General features: G+C 40.0%; 1 long non-coding RNA gene across 1 annotated transcript; it reads left to right on the top strand.

The window, feature by feature from the left end:
- Window positions 1–13,206: 13,206 nt before the first annotated feature.
- On the top strand, window positions 13,207–15,761 carry LOC311434921. Its single transcript, XR_014691828.1, has 3 exons — window positions 13,207–13,305; window positions 14,529–14,580; window positions 14,752–15,761. It is a non-coding gene; the product is annotated as an uncharacterized lncRNA (long non-coding RNA).
- The last annotated feature ends 1,738 nt before the right edge of the window (window positions 15,762–17,499 follow it).

Genomic DNA, 17,499 nt, shown 5'->3' with positions numbered 1-17,499 from the left:
ACTCTTCAGTGTAGAGAAGAGAAGGCTCGGGGGGAGAATCAATGTTGAGAAATACCTGAAGGGAAGGTGCAAAGAGAATGGAGCCAGGCTTTTTTTAGTGGTGCCCAGTGCCAGGACAAGAGGTAGTGGGCACAAACTGGAACACAAGAGGTGTATGAACATCAGGAAGCACTTCACTGTGTGGCTAACAGAGTGTTGGCACAGGTTGCCCACAGAGGCTGTGGAGTCTTCCTCCTTGGAGATCATAACGTGGTTTGGGTTGGAAGGGACCCTAAAGCCCATCCAGTTCCAAGTCCCCTGCCATGGGCAGGGACACCTCCCACCAGACCAGGTTGCCCAAAGCCCCACCCAGCCTGGCCTTGAGCACCTCCAGGGATGGGGCATCCACAGCTTCTCTGGGCAGCCTGTGCCAGGGCCTCACCACCTTCATAGTATCTATCACACTCCCCGATAAAGGGTCCCTCTCCAGCTTTCTTGTAGGCCCCCTTCCAGGCCTTTTCTTCAAAAGCTGCCTGGACACAGTTCTGAGCAAGCAGCTCAATGTGGCCCTGCTTGAAGGGACCAGGTGGTCCCTTCCTACCTCAACCATTCTGTGATGCTGTCAGCACCACTGCACAGTCCTTGCTGTTAAATATTTGACACGCTTACTTTTTTATGGGCCAGTAAGCCTTTTCCCTGACACGGCTCACAGGCTACTACAGGGCGAGTTCATTGCACTTAACAGTTTGGGTATGGAGATCATATTTTAAGGGAAGACCTTAATCCCTTATGGGGGAGAATGTATGCTGAGCCATGCCATTTGGTCTGAGAAATAAATCCCTGGCTTGTTTCATTCTTGATGTAAGCAGGAATTTTGGAATTCCTACTGACTGTGATGTTTTTACCTGCTAGTCCTTGAAATGGTAGGAAGCATTAAAATTTCTCATTCACATACTGATCTTTATGCAGTTTATCCATCAGTGTTTGAATAGATGATATGCAGATTTTTTTTGGTCAAAAAATATGTACTTAAAAAAATCCCAACCTCCTCACCCCTCAACCTCCTGCAAGAAATCAGAGAGCATTTAAAAAACTAGCTTTTCTCTGAGGTCATATATTTTACTATAAAACTGTATGTATGTTCTAGGTGATCCTGCTCGGCAGGGGGGTTGAACTAGATGATCTTCAGAGGTCCCTTCCAACCTCAGCCATTCTGTGATTCTCTATTTAGGAAAGATGGCTTGCAAACATGATTAGTAAAGATACTGAGCTTGCTTATGTCTTCAGATTATTAATTCCAGATCATTCCGTAATACCTCAGTCATTTTTTGCAATTCTACTGATGTTACATGAAAACCATCTTGGAAACGTTTCAGATATTTAAAATTAATTGGACTCTCCATATCTTCACTTCCATGGCTGGACCATTTTTATTACAGGGGACCAATTTTTACTCTCGTTATAGCAATTGTAAATGTGAAATAAATCTATTCATTTCAATAGAGTTGCTTACAAGAGACTTTGCAATATAATTGCAAATCCCACAGTATTTGGCTCTACCAGACCAGTACAGAACATATCTGAAGAGGAAAGGAAATAAATTAAAATGTTATTTAAAATTTAATATTAAAATTGCATGATGTGTGTCCATTGTCACAAGTGATCTCATTCTGAAGTCTGGGGTAGAAACAAATTCTGTGCATTCAATTGAAGAATGGGCAAGATTACTTACCTCCCTCCCACCACCCCCCCAGACTTTTTCAGACACATATTAAAGGTTTGAACCTCTTTGCTCATCCAGAATTAAATATTTTTTATGGAATTGTACTTCTGGGAGGGATTTATCATGTGTATGTGTACATATGTATCATCGTCATCCATGTATGCTTACAGACCTATCCACACATATCTCTGTATAATGAACAGCATAATTTGGAATTGGTCTTCAAAGACAGATGCAGCCACAGAATAAAGAGAAGGCTCTGCTGATGTGTATTTCTTACTGCTTTTTATGTATGCAGCAATGATAATGGGATGACTAGCCCTTTGTACTGGCCTTCGTCCCTATTGGAGCTGCAAATGACCACGTTATCATTTGTAGTGCTGGCAAATATATATCTTTTCTCAAATAAGGTGGTACCATTTTCAGATGATTTGGTTTGCAATACATGAGTTATTTTGTGGTGTAGGGTGAAGTAGTCTTTCAGCGCCTATATCCAGAGTCTTCTGATTGTTCAGTGACTTAGGAAATTACAAGACTTAAAGGGAAAATCAAGCATGCTTGCAACATAAATCTGGATGAATATTTTAAACAAATAAATATAATAGTTCTCATAGAGTACCAAGTTCTTCTATCTGCGATGCACTGATGACTCTGTGTCCTTTTTCATATCAAAAATTTGTTAATATTACCTGGTAAGTCTTTGATAAATCAGATTTTGACATTTTTTCCCAATAAAGTTATCTAAGTCAGTGGTAATTTATTTCCAGCCAGAAATCACCATCTTCAGTATGAGACGTGCCTCAAACAGTAAGATACCCTACTGAGCTCACAGTGCAATAGAAAACTTTTGTTTACTTGTTATAAAACAAATGTGTCTGTCTGTGAGTGCATATAGTAAAATCTGTTTTTATATGGCTTTTCTTAACCTTTCATTAAATTCTGGTAATGGAATCACTACAAATGCAGAAGGGCAATTATGGCTTAGGCAGTAATGTAGTTAAATTTTTGAAAGAAAAACTATTTCCTAAATATGCCTGGCAGAACGTGTGGCTGTCCAGAGCATCGTGCTAGTCCCTAATATTGCCACATGTTTGAAGATTTAGTTCAGAAGGGTTTGCCATAATTTGGGATTATTCTTTTTCAAGGGAATACTGAAAATAACAAATATGTGAGTTCTTTACCCAGCCAATCTTTCCTTACCACCAGCATCAGTATGGAACCAGGAATGTGGTCTACACTTGCTGTCTGTCTGTCTGTCCCACTAAAAGGGTTATATGGCTATGCAGACTGAAACTTCTTCCAGCTGAAGAAACAATTGGAGACGTATTGCTATGAAATATCCTCATGTGAAGGTAATATAGAGGATGTTTTATTTTGAGAGTGATGGCCAGTTAATTCCAGTTTCTGGCTATTATAATGAGATACTTCAGAAAACGAGTCATTCTAGCTCCAAGATGCATTATGAGCTGGGAAGCATCCACGGTTGTGAAAACTGCAGGAGGTATATCCAGTTCTACCATGCTGACATATTAGCTCAGCAAGGCAGTGAACTGAGCTTGTTTTGTCTCCAAAGTTTTTCTTTGTCTTCACATAGGCTGGCAGGTTTTAAAAAAAAAAACAGACTCTATGCTTCTTAAGCTTCTTGATGTCAGTGTCGTGGATCAGCATGATTTTTTTTTTTTTTTTTTTTTTTTTGTCTTATAGCAAAATGCACATTGCTTTACTGGATTTGTGTTTGAAATGTAGTAATGGGACCCATTATGGTTTCCTGAACATAACTACACTTCAAAATCACTTTGTGTCTCCTTTCTGTAATAGTGATGTGAGAAACAAAAGGAACAGAAAAATGGTGCCTTGTTACTGCACTTACTTGCTTGGTGCATGTCTTTTCATGGCATTTGCTTTGAATTCTGTCAAGAATAATCTATAACTATTGTCAGTTTTTAAAAAGCAATGAGGGTATATCAGAGTGAGCCAAATTCATGTATCTTATGTTGTATATTTTTCTTTCTCTAGATTCTGAGAACTATCAGGTAGTTACTGTATTAGAGATTCATTTTACCTAACTTTCAGCACCAATAAGATAGGCATCTAATCTGAGCTACTCCCATATGCTCTCTAGGTACCTTCAGGTGGTGAATCATCCCTTCCATCCAAGAAATTTATTTTGGGAGAATGAGTCATTCTCCAGAAATGCCTGCCTGCTTGCAGCGACAATAGAGGCGGGTAAACTTAGGTTGGGGGCCTGTCATATCTATAAAGTATGGTCAGATGAAGCTCATTCTTTTCTACTCTTATCTGATGTGACTTGTTTAATAGCATGGTCATGGCTGTTTTTTAAAGAGAGAAGCATAAAATCACACCATGATTATTCCATGACATTTACTGTATGGTTTTTGAATCAAATCCTTTGTGGGCAGATAAATTAGGTATCTCACATGGCATTGCCCCCTGCATTTGTGCAACAAACCAGTATATTCAGAGGTATAAGGAGGGAGTAGATTGTTTTAGCTCAAAATTTGGCTGGTGAGCATTGCGTCCTCTTGCTTCTGGTTAAGCGTATGAGTGATAGAATGAATGAGCACCTTGTTCCTCTCTTGTAGGGCATTACTTAAAACACACAGATTACCCCCCAAGTTTTTAGATAACAATTCTCAGACTCTCTGGCATGATACATATGAAAGCTCTTGCAGCTACTCACCCTCCCCCTCTTTCCATGACTAGTCACATTTTGCATTCTTCCGGTAACATGCTCCATTAATTTTGCCTATAGCTAACTCATTGCACATTTGCATCATTAGCATAAAATTTTGACTTTCAAATTAAAAAAAAAAAAGTCAGCTTTTGTTAAGGCAGATATTCATGTGTGATTATTATTAATATTGCTGCCATCAAATTCTGAATTTAGTACTTGTATTGTTACTGCTTAGTTACTATTAGACTGCTATATATGACTCCCTGTTAAGGTACTGTTATATGATACTATTTTGGCTCTTATTTATTTATTTATTTATTTATTTATTTATTTAAAATAATTAGTAACATAAAATACAGCAGGAGAAAAGCTTTTTTAAAGGTTCATTTTTTTTTTTAGCTCCAAGCTGTGTCCAGCAGCATTTCTCTCTTTCATCTATTCCCTCCAAGGATATTTTTAATACCTTCAGCAAATCAGCCTTTCAATTCCTCTTTCAGAGAACTGTCCTTACAGTCTAGACCAAAGGGCCTGTGACATCTACAGTTAGGCACTGTCTGGGACCTAAATATAGGTACAACACACCTTGTAATGTACTGCGGTGCATGGCTACTGTGTTGTACTATGGGATTGTGGTGCTTCATCCAGACTATTGGTACTATGTTAAACAAGCAGAAATACTGTCAAATGTCATAGCATATGGCGTTGTTCCCAGTAAGCCCATGGGCTAGGCCAGAGGAATTTCTAAGAGCTCTTCTTAAGCTCTAAAAAGCTTCCATCAACAGTGGCACTTATCTGTCAGGGCGCTGCTCTGCACGGTCTGCCTGCAACACGGAACTGCTGATGCCTCTGCTGCTTACAGGCCAAAATTGGGCTTGCTGACTTCTTCTGCATTCCCAAGCAAGCTGTTACATCTGAATAAAATCTATGCCAGTACCACATCCAGAGTCTACTATATACCTGGGGCACAGGAATAAAAGAAGGGCATCTGCAGTAAGGCAACAGACTGAGGCAGTAAAGCAGTTGTTGCCTGTGGCAGGTCCTGGGAGGCAGGCTGGGTGCCGCAGCAAGGCCAGCTTGTCTCTGGGCAGGTAGCTCTCCCCAGGAATGGCAGAACTGTAGGCAAAGAGAGAGCTACCTGCAGCTTCCTTTCCATGTATTCCACTTCTTCACACGGACATCTTTCAATTTTGAATGTAGTGCTAATGGCTTGGTTACTTCTTCAACAGCTATTTCATTTTCTTAGCTAACCTAACTAACTGGAACTCGAAACCTAAATATTTTACCTTTCCTTCATTTTGTTTCTAGGTATGCAGAAAAAAAAGTACCTTTTTAGCCAATTCCAGGTCCATTTTAACCTCACTTAATACACTGGGTCATGGTGTACATTTCCCCTTGATTATATTTTCATCAGTAAAATGGTTGCTGTGATTCTATATGCTTTTAATACTTAAGCTTAAGATAATTTAATCATTTTTAAAGAAATTGGAGGTGATAAGTTTATTTGTTTCAAAGTAGATTTCTGAAGTTATCAAATAACAGGTGGTTCTTCAAAACTTAGCATTAGTCCATTTTTTAAATTAATTTTATATTGCTTCTACTATGTCAAACAGAAAATACAGTCATTTATTTGAGATGCACTCATTTACTACAAATGCAGTAGATTTATTTTTAACCTTTTAAAAATGCCGTTGTTTTTAAGAAATCCTGAAAGTTAGGTGATAGAATTGAATCTCTAACTAGGGCAATTGTTTGGAGTCCAAACAGGTCATTTGGATTAGAGATGTCAAAGTCCTAGATGAGGGTGGCCTTCAGCAACTGCTAATGTTCTCAGAAATAGATAGTAAGATCCAACTATTCTTTTATCAGAAAACTCCAGAAGTGGAGATTTAAGTTTTTTCTTAGAACATGATGTGGGGAAGAGCCAACTCATGCTGTACCACGTTTTGTTTCTGCTAAACAGCATATTGCAGGCCTCCCCTGATGAATGCAAATGATCACAGATTCTTTAGCCATATTGTAAGGCCTCTCAGTGTTGTTGCACTTGCAATCTCCATTAAGGATTAGAGGTGCAGAGCTATTTATGCACTTCCCTTTAAGCAACACATCATTTAACATCTTACCTTTTGAATTCTTGTGGAACAGTAGAAATGAGAGAGGGAGGACTATTTTGGGCTAAATTTATCTTTAGATGCATTGTAATGAGACTCCTTGCCTTTAGTTAACAAAATCTGTTCAAAATGAGAACAGAACTGGACATTACTGGGAATGTGCTAGGCCATCTTTGAGATGGGAATAAAGGGGCTTTACAGAATTTTGAAAAAAGAGTGGAGGTGAACCGGCAGAATTTAGGCCTTAGACTTTGTGTAGGTAAAGGCCTTAATTCTTTCAAAATGTTCTCTAACATCCAGGCAAATTTATCCTAATGTCAACACTCATTGTCAGCTCTGTGAATCAAAACACTAGCTGCCAGTATGGAGGAACACAGCACAAAGATTCCAATATGCTCAGTAGATGAGTGAAAACAAGTTTTCTTAAGTATTTCTTAACATCATACAAATGTAGAATATAAGTTGGAAGGGACCCACAAGGATCACTGAGTCCGACTCCTGGCTCCTTACAGGACCACCCAAAAGATCAGACCATATGTCTGAGAGCGTTCTCTAAACACTTCTTGAACTCTATCAGGCTCAGTGCTGTGCCCACTGCCCTGAGGAGCCTGTCCCAGTGCCCGAGCACCCTCTGGGTGCAGACCCGTTCCCTAACTCCCAGCCTGACCCTCCCCTGTCCAGTCTCCATGCCATTCCATTGGGTCCTGTCGCTGTCCCCAGAGAGCAGAGCTCAGTGCCTGCCCCTCTGCTCCCCTCATGAGGGAGGTGCAGGCCGCTATGAGGCCTCCCCTCGGCCTCCTCTGCTCTGAGCTGAATAAACCAAGGGTCCTCGGCTGCTCCTCACACGTCTTCCCCTTGAGACCCTTCACCATCTTTGTAGATAAAAGTATTGTATTCTTCCTGATAATATCTGACATGTTGTGCAAGTCTGTTGTGGGATTTCCTGTGCTTATGAAGCCAGATGAAACACAAGGTGGATTATTTTGAAATCAAGAAAGGGTTTTAGAACATCTATCAAGATTTGTACTTCAGAGAAAATGTTCTGTCAACTAGCCAGAAGGCCACTAGGATATGTTGGTTCACAAGACTGATGCAACTTTAACCCTGTATGGCTTTGCTTCATGTAGGGTAAAAAATCATAGAATCATCGAATAACTCAGGTTGGAAGGGACATTTAAGGTCATGTAGTTCCAACCATTCTGCCTTGGGCAGGGATGCCACCCACTAGATCAGGTTGCCCGGGGCCTCATCTAACATGGTCTTGAATGGCTCTAGGGATGGGACATCCACAACCTCTCTGGGCAACCTGTGCTAGTGCCTCACCCCCATCTGAGTGAAAAATTCCCTCCTAGCCCCTAGCCTCTAACCTAAATCTCCCCTCTTTTAGTTTAAAACCATTCCGCCTTGTCCTGTCATTATCTGATTGAGCAAAAAGTTGCTCTCCATCTTTTTTATAAGCCCCATTTAAGTACTGAAAAACTGCAATGAGGTCACCTCAAAGCTTTCTCTTCTTTAGGCCGAACAGCCCCAACTATCTCAGCCTTACTTCATAAGAGAGGATCATTTTTGTGGCCCTCCTCTGGACCCGTCCTAACAGGACCACCTCCTTCTTGTGCTGGGGGCCCCAAACCTGGATGCAGTACTCAAGGTGGGGGGTTCATGACAGCAGAGTAGAGGGGCACAGTCCTCTCCCTCAACCTGCTAGCCATTTCTCTGTTGATGCAGCCCAGGATGCAGTTGGCCTTCTGTGCTGCAAGTGCACACTGCTGGCTCGTGTCGAGCTTTTCATCCACCAGAACCCCCAAGTCCTTCTCTGCAGGGCTGCTCTCAAAGAGTTCTTCTCTTCAGTCTGTACTCATGTCCAGGATTGCCCAGACCCCAATGCAGCACCTTGCACTTAGACTTGTTGAATCTCATTAGGTTCACGTGGGCCCACTTCTCAAGCTTGTCCACGTCCATTTAGATGGCATCTCTTTCTTCTGTTGTATCAACTGCAGTATTCAAAACTGCCTGTAATATCATACAGATGTTATGTTTTCTAATTAGAGAACCAGATATTAAGTCCCTTTTTTTTTTTTTCTTTTTTTTTTTTTTCCCTGCACGTTCAATAGATGGTGGCATCATATGATGCTTTTTTCACTTGTGATACCTTAAATTAGTTTGCCCAGCAGCTAAACAGTGGATGGAGAATTTATACTTATCTGCCAAACAATGACTTAAACACCACTGTAGATAATGGCACTGTTTTTTCAGAAGAGATATTAGGTAGGGCTCTAGGGAGATTTTCTTATCTTTCTGAGAACTGCTACACAGGAAACAAATTTGATGCTATATTAAACCTGGAGTGAATACATTACTGTCAAAGTAGTTATTACTAGTTTACCCTGGTGTACTTCTGAGCAGAAATTGGCAGTATAGATTCTGTCTGGGTGGGTGCTAAAGATGAACAGATGGATGCTTTTTGCCACATTTTATCTTAAGCATTGAATAAAATGGTAATGACGTATTTGGCTACGACAATTTCTGCGACTGGAAGTTTCTGAAACTAAAAATGTTTCATCTGTGCATCTCTCTTCCTCTTTTATAAGCTATTCTGGTTTTGGTTCTTGATGACTGAACTTTTCTGCTTTATGTGCAACTCTAAATTTACTTGTTATTAATGCTACTGCCTAGGCTAGACAAGAAAAAGACTAATTTTAACTCTGCTTGACACCATGGGCAGTGTTTGGCATCATGTTGGAGTGATTTATATCTCTCAGATTAAACTGCATACTTCTGGTGAGGGCTAGATTGTCACCTGCATCCCAAATTAAAGCAGTTGCACTGCCCTGAATGTTGGTGTTTTGTTTGTTTTTTGTTTTTAATAGGAACTAAGGTGCAGAACTTCCCAATGCTGGAATGAGAAAAGTAAATGCTTCTTTGTCAGGGAAACATTAAGTAACTTTTAAAGTGGATGAAACTATTCTCTGTTAAGGTTGTTATACATAAAAGATTTTCCAGTGCCTTGTTTACTTATTTTGTTTTCTTTTAATAGAACAGACTAATGATAAAATAAAACTGTACCAATTCACAGTCTGTTAAAATTTTCCTTAAAATTGAATTCATCATTCAGAATGGCTATCATCCATTTTAAATTAAATTATATTAATGTAATCTTTTATGATTATGTTCGTGAGATAGCTCTTAATGGTTGCTTTCCTGGACTGCCAGTACAGTCTCTGTGTATGTCGTGTGTCAAAGTGTCAGACAGATGATACAGATGATGCAAATTGGGCAAAAACCGTGAAGCTGTAAAATTAGCGAACCTCTGCTCTTGATATTTTTATCTTTCATGTGTCGCATTTTTAAAGAGGTTTCTAGTCTTGTTAGAATTGGCAATGACAGAATGTGACACCATCACTGAAACAGAGACAGTGAAACATATATCTGCTTATTTTAGCTATCTGACTGTGTGTTTTTTTCTCTTGAGGTCCATCTGCTACCACTGGCTCAGCAATCTGATTTAGATGCACCACAATGCCCTTCCATCCCAGAAACTGCATAAATGCAGCACTGATTCACAATCTTAAATCTAAGTGGGTGGAAAGTGCATTTCATTACACTAGGGCTTGAATTCTTCAATTTCTTTTCTCTTGCTTCTGGGAAGATTGAGAGCTTTGGTATTCTAGCAGTGGGATTAGATATAAACCTTAAAAAGCCTTCTTTCATTGAAGGGGGCACTATGGGTTTCCTGGCTCTCACTCTGGTCTGAACTTGCCTTAGACACAGTCATTCATCTCCAGCTTGCTTCAGTTTGGTGCAAAGCTTGGCAAAAGTAAACTCCATCTTTCTATTTCTCTCATTTTTCATGTCTCACCAATGTACATTTTTCTACTCATATGTCCCCTGGCTTGTCTGCATCACCTCCGTGACCCAAATAATCTTGCATTAACTCTGCCTATTGTTGCCAGCATAGGTTACAAAATCCTCTCATCTTTGAGATGCTGTTCAGGGGGCTGGGATGTATGCTACAAGTCAAAATGGCTGTGGTCAAACTTGGGGCTTCCATTCAAACTTTCAGGAGCACAATGTCATTGTCTTGAGTTTGGCGTCTGTCACCTCAGGGTGAACAAAAGAGTCGTAGTTGAATAAAGTTTCTGTAGCTCAGCAGGGGCCACTTACAGACCTATCTGCTGTAGCCCCCCAAGATGGGTGCCTGATTATACATCAAGAGCTACCATAACAGTGCTAACACAGGAGCTGGTGGAATGTCAGGATGGGCTTGCTAATGAACACTAACAACCCTTGGGTAAGCATGAATCCTGTCTTCACAGATTCAGTGCCAGAAAATGACCTTGTCTTAGCAGCAAAGGAACACTGACAATGTCAGGCTATCAGTCTGTGATGTGCCAAATGTCACAGTTACTTCTTCCCTAGTTTCCAGTTGTGATAATATGAGCTCCACAGGCTCTCTGCCTGAGTATCAGCTCCTTGGTGTGGGACATGCATTTGGATGCTTATCTATAGGTGGGTGTATTTTCCTTAATCTCCTGGTTGCCAATGTCCTGAATGGTATGCAGTATGCCACAGCCTTTGGGAGGCCTTAGGATGAAGAAGACAGGGTACTCAGATCTTCCCCAAACCCCAGAGCCAGCCCGCTGGCACAGGGCACTCTGTAGGGCCAGCATCCTGTGAGTGTCCTTTATCACCCAAGGGCAAGGTACCTCTCTTGTCTTTTCTCCCAGACTGAGTACTGGCTTATCACAGACAGACATAAGACATACCCCTAGACAGAACCTTTTTAGTCCCTGCCTTCCACATATGGGAACAGGAACTATACTATGGTCACAGAAGTCTGTGTGAGGTGACTAGAGGAAACAAACTCCTGCATACCATCTCGCTGGGCAACTTTTATGAATTTCATGTCTGAATCAGGGGAAGGAGGTGTCCAGAGAAGCTGCAGTGACTGAAACCTGGCTCTCTAATAAGAGTTTCAAAGGGATCTTGTAACAGAGAGTAGATCTCCTGTCAGAGACTTGTAGGGATTTCCTTGGAAGGGTAGCTGTGGTGTGTAACCTCAGAGTGATAAATGTAATCCTAGCCCTTGAGATAGGAGGTATTGATTTTTTAACGATTTAAATCTCTGTCCTGGTGTGCTCTACCTGGATTTATCCTAGACATGACCTCATGCTGCCCAGACATTTTATGAGAAAAAACACTGTGTTTGATGGGTTTCTTGTAGGCAACTGGTATAGTAATGGAAAAGAAATGCGTGTTGCTCTGTAGCTCTCCTCAAGTAACACGGAGCTGGGACCAAGTCCATGTGAAACCATGAAGCTTGTTGGAGCCAGCTCAAGCCATTTGGGTGCTCAAACCTCCACTTTGTTTGAAGTGTTGGGTCTAAATGCCAGCCAGAACTTACCCCAGCTGAGCCAGAGCTGTGCATGGGCTGTTTGGGCAGCTGGCTGTTACCAGCCCATCTGAGCTCTCCTTGCCCGCTTCTCAGTGGGGTCATTTTTTGCTGGGTTTCTTTCTAATATATCATGATGCTTTGTAATGTTTATGAGTTGAATTTGAGTGCTGTTTCCTAAAACGCCTTCAAGTAGTGAATATAACCTGACAGAACACGTAACACAGATTTTCTGAAAGAAATTGATGATGCTGCCTAAAGCCAGCCTAATCCTTCCTCTGCAGATATTAACTGTTTACCCCAAGCAAGTGGTACTTGCCCAATTGCTGTTTCAGGTTAAGCAGCTCATCAGAAACAAAAAGATAGCAGTAACAAAAGAAGATTGACAACTTAAAAACAGTGTCCTGCCACAAACTTTAAAGGCACTAAAACAACACCACTATGATTGGAAATAAAAATTATCATGGAATAAGTCCCCTAGAGAGGTGAGTTATCTTGAGGCTTAGTCAATTAGTGTTTGAAAGCAATCTGGGAAAATTTTTGAATATATGTCTCCGTTCACCCAGCTGTTCTGAAAACTAGGAGAAAGTGGCTGTGGCAAAAGACCACAGAATTGGTTCCCCTGTGCTCTCCTGAAAGCCAGAAGCATGCACCCATGCCTCCTTCAACTTATCTTTAAGCCAGTCTTTCATACTATTTTCTGCTCCTCATCTTTCTTCAGAATGAGCACAGGTGAAATTACAGATGCTGTACAATAAGTCCAAAGATAAAGTACAAATCATTTTCTGTTGTATGTCTAATTCTGGCTGCCTCACCTCCATGCAATCAACAAATGATTGCTTTTAATTTTTTTTTACCCTTTTTTTTTTTTTTTTTCCTTTTTTTTTCTTATTTTATTTATTTATTTTTTCCACCTGAAAGTGGCATGTAGAGTGGAGCTGTAGCCAGAGGTACATTTTCTGGAAAAGTTTCAATGTAATTGGGCAATGTCTGTTTTGCAGACAAGGAACCCTAAAAAAAATCACCCAGGTGTTTCATTTTTTGAAATGCCTTGTGATATTTTCTGTAAAAATCTTATCTCAGAATCAGCTCGACCTAGAAATGTCAGTACATTGGAGATGCTTGCTAGTGTGGATCTTGGCAGTCCAGAGTGTCTCAGCAGGCTCTAATGACTCTGCCAAAAAGTCTTGTGGAGAAAATTAATCTCTAGCAGAGCCAAGTTGCTTCAGAAAATGAACCAGGGACTTAGATGATTTGCCATAGTGAAGCATCTTCAACAATTATAAATAACCTGCCTTGCTCCCTCTCTCTCATGCCTCTCTGGCTGTGCACTTGACTCAAAGCTATTTCCAGTGCTTGGAAAACCCGGCCACCATCATGCCTCCTGTATGCTGTGTGCAGGTGGTAGGAGGTAAGACCATGAAGATTTTTCTTCATTCACTATTCTTTGGTGCTCTAATGACTGGATTTAAACCAGGATTAGGATTGCCTTCTGGAGAAGACGGTGCCTCTTGTTTCCCAATATCTAGTCGAATTGAGTGCTTCTGCCTTCTCCTTGGGAAAACAGTGCCATAGGGCATGCTATGATGAATCCAAGGGTATGGGCTAAGGAGAGGGATATATGGAGGGAAGGAAGATGGTAGCAATACACTGAGAAATGGATTGAATCAGAAAACTCTGATGTCCATCCCTGGCTGCTGTGCATTGATGTAAAGGTGCAGGGAGTGGAGCACAGCGGAGCTGACTGCACGTCAGCCACTCATGACACAATTGCAGCCCTACTGCTGCCATGTGCAGCTTGGCAAGGTCTGGCAAGCCCTGGGACACCCAGGGCAAATAAACCTGTGCTGTGCTGTGAGCTGTCACGTATAGGAAGCTATCGGCACACAACAAGGTGCCTTCTATAAGTAACAGAAGGGTAAGGAAAGCTGATCCATGAGCCCTGGTTCTGTTTTGCTTCTTTGCCTTCGTGCAGCCCAAGTACCGTCTTCCCAGGATTACTTAAGCAATGGATTCATATTCTGAATAAATTTTGCCTGGGTTACAGGCTTTGCCTGGGTGTCAGGGGAGGAAATGTTCAGTGTGGGAGAGTCTGGGACCAAAGCTTTGTTTTTGGGTTTATCCTGTGTTCTTCTCCCCTCTGAACAGGGAATAGTACAGCTCATGAGGAAGGTTAAGACAGAACCTGCAGAAAGGTTACAAAATTAGGCAGTCGACTTTTAGCATTCAACAGAACCTGCTACAGTAAAAAAAAGAAAAAAGAAAAGAGGAAATCTGGGTCCCGTTTGGCAGCACTGGGCTTAGGGAGAAAGGTTGAGTGAGTCAGTAGTAAATAAATGGGGTATGTGGCAAGACAACAGGTGGCTGTATCAGCAAGAATATACATGACCTTCTGTTGTTCCTCTGAGCTCCTGTTTGACAGAAAGCTCTAATCATTTTGGGTAAACAGAGCTATAAGCTACAGATAGACAAAAAGGCACAAGAAGGAAATTATTCAGTAGGCAGAGAAAGCAAACCTGCTCTCTTCAGCTTTTTTCCATCTGTTGGTCCCCATTGAGAAATTGAAAAGGCAGTCACTGGGGAGTCCTGATCTGCTGGCAATCCAAAGTGATTATTTGATTTGCTTTCACGCAGTTGCAGTGCTGAATCTCAGTGTTCCAGCAGGAGCCAGCTTTATTATTTCAAGGTATTTTAGCTTTCACAGTCACTATTTTTCTCGTAAAGCTTTAGTTTTCAAAATATGCTCTAATGTAACATAGTATAAATTTAAAGATTATCGAAATTTAGGTAATGTTAAACTGTGATGGGGGAAGGGCAGTGTACAGCAGTTTCCAATTTGTGCTATTTTTTTTTGCAGCTTTGAGTTGCAGAAATAATAACAGTATTTAAAGGAGTCAGCAAGGGGCTGTAATAAGAAGAATGCCTTTCATGGCTATGAACATGCTGTCCATGTAATGTGTGTGATTCATCTGGATTCACTATATTTTTTTTTTCACTATATTTTTTCCTTATTATATTAGTTACGGTTTGCACTCTACTTTGTATCAGAAAAATCCACTTTTTACTTTTCCTGAGGTCCTCATTTCTGTGGACCTCCAATACTGACTTGAAGCAGACCAGCCTGGTCTGACTGATGTTAATTGGAGTTATCTCCACTCATTTCTTACACTGCAATAGTTAGAGCACAACCCCACTACATATGTCAAGCAAGGAATTATTAAAGAGATATTCTTAGAAAGAAAATATTGCCTTCCCTTCCAAACAACACCTTCTCTCCTGTACTCATACTTCCAAGAATCAAAGTCAGAACAGAAACAAATGTTGGCCTCCACAGAATTCATACTAGAGGACACTGATGTCTTGGGGGACCTCCACATTCAAACTGGTGCAAAAATCTTAAACCTCACATGGCACCTCCTTGATGTTGCCTCTGACTCTGCTCTCAATACCTGAACTCAAAGTCAATATGCAGATTGTACAATGTATGGATAAGCTGTATCATTTTGAACATCAAGCTATTAACTCCATGACTGACTAGGACAATCCAGGCAATTACTATCATGACTAGCACAACTGTTCATATAGATCTTTTGAAGATGAGTAGAGAGAAGAAAAGAAACTTGAGAAATAGGTAAAAAATAAAAAATAAAAAAGGGAAAAAAAAGAAGAGAGCTGAAGAAATGAATTTTGCAAATATCTGCAGTAGAAGATTTCCAGGCCAGCGGATCATTCCTCTCAGAATCCAGAGACTCTGCCAAACAAGCCATAAAAAAAAGACGGAGGAGTTGCCCTGACAGATGTTTAGCTATTGCAACAGCATGTATAGTATAAATATTTAAATAGCACAAAATACGACAAAAATATCAATTATGGACCAAAGATTATTATACTTCTGTATTTTCTTCATGGTCAAGATACTAAAACTGGTGTTTTGGTTAACTCTCTCTATATATATTGTGATATGAGGAGAAAACAGTTTGAAAAAATGTATAAACATTTCAGGCTTTTCCTCTGAAAGTGACAACTAGTGGGGGTTTTTGAATATACATTATTCAAGGAGTCAATGGATAAGAAGCAGGGGTGTGTTTTTCTTTTCATGTTTGAAACACAAAAAGCTTAAGAATTCATCATCCATATCTGAACTGTAAAGCCCTGAAACATTTAACTATCATCTAAGTAAGACAGGATGAAAATTCATGACAAACATCATAGTTATAAGGACTTGACAAAAAAATAAAAAATAAAATAATGTATGGCTCTTCTATTAAGGTCTGGGATAAAGGAAGTGGAGAAAACACAGGATACCTCCTGACTGTGATAGCAATAACATCTTCATGACTGTCTTCATGTCTTGTCTAAAGGGAAGCCTTATGATACTTTGTGGGCTTTGTACAGATGAACTCTGCACATATGCTAAGCTTTATTGGTTGAATTCACAGGTGGAGGTGCTGATCTGGAAGCTGCAATAGGATAAGCAATTGATTTGAGATGTCTATGAAAAGAGATGAAGTTCTTCTCAAGAAGGGCAGGCAACACTGAGTTTTGCTGTCCCCTGGCCAAGGACAAAGTAACTTGTCACTTACTGGCTGCGAGGTGGAGGTAAAGATTTTTGGTAAGGGCAGAGCTGCTTTTCTTACTGATGCCAGATATGCTGGTGAAGCAGTCAGCACCCTAGAAAACTGCCAGCTCTGTTTGTGCCTAACATCATCCTCGAGATGCCTGAATTAGAAGCTTAGTCACACAGTCTGCCAATTTAATCGGTGAAGAAAGGCAGACGCCTCCAGAGAATGAATGGCATAAATCTTTGTGCAAGTGCATCCTAAAAATAGTTGTGAGGAATCCACACCTGAGCCTCCTGTGTGTATGAGTGGCTTTCCTTAAGTGGACAAAGGAAATTTAGTGAGGAATTTAAAACCCCATGACTATTGCATATGCTAGGAAAAAGATAATAGGATAGTCAACAAAAAACAACATCTTTCTGCCTTGGGTAAATATATAGATGCACAATAGTTAAGAAATTAATATAAAATAGCAAATAATAATACAGAATGATACATTCACATAGAATAAATGTAAATAAATACATACATACATATGCAGACCAAAGGAAGGAAATAATATTTTGAATTCAAGAATTAATGAAGTATGACAGCTGTACTAGAAATGGGTGATCACCAGAGTATAACATATATATATATATAATAATAATATATAATAATATAATATAATAATATAATAATAATAATAATTATAAAAAATAATTTTATTTTTATAATAATTTTATTATTATTATAATTATTATAAAAATAATAAAAAATATAATAATAATAATAATAATAATAATAAAAAGATACCATTGACCACAAAGTCTGATCTTCTTTTGCCGATTTTTAACATGATCAATTCACCCTATAAAGCTTTTCTACTCCTTAAATCTAGGACAGCATAGCTGCCATCCTGCCATCACTGCAGAAGTCAAATGTCACACTTAGAAAGCCATCTCAGCTGCTGGAAGGAACAAGGTAAGGAGAGTATGCAGTGAGCATAATGGCTTTCAGGTTGAAGTTGAAGTTGAACTGACTAGAACATAAATCAGTAATGCAGA

This window comes from Aythya ferina, assembly GCF_964211825.1.
Source record: "Aythya ferina genome assembly, chromosome: 3".
In the NCBI taxonomy this organism is placed as follows: Eukaryota; Metazoa; Chordata; class Aves; order Anseriformes; family Anatidae; genus Aythya; species Aythya ferina.
Note: the sequence above shows the minus strand (reverse complement) of the source record. Positions and strands in the feature narration are given on the sequence as shown.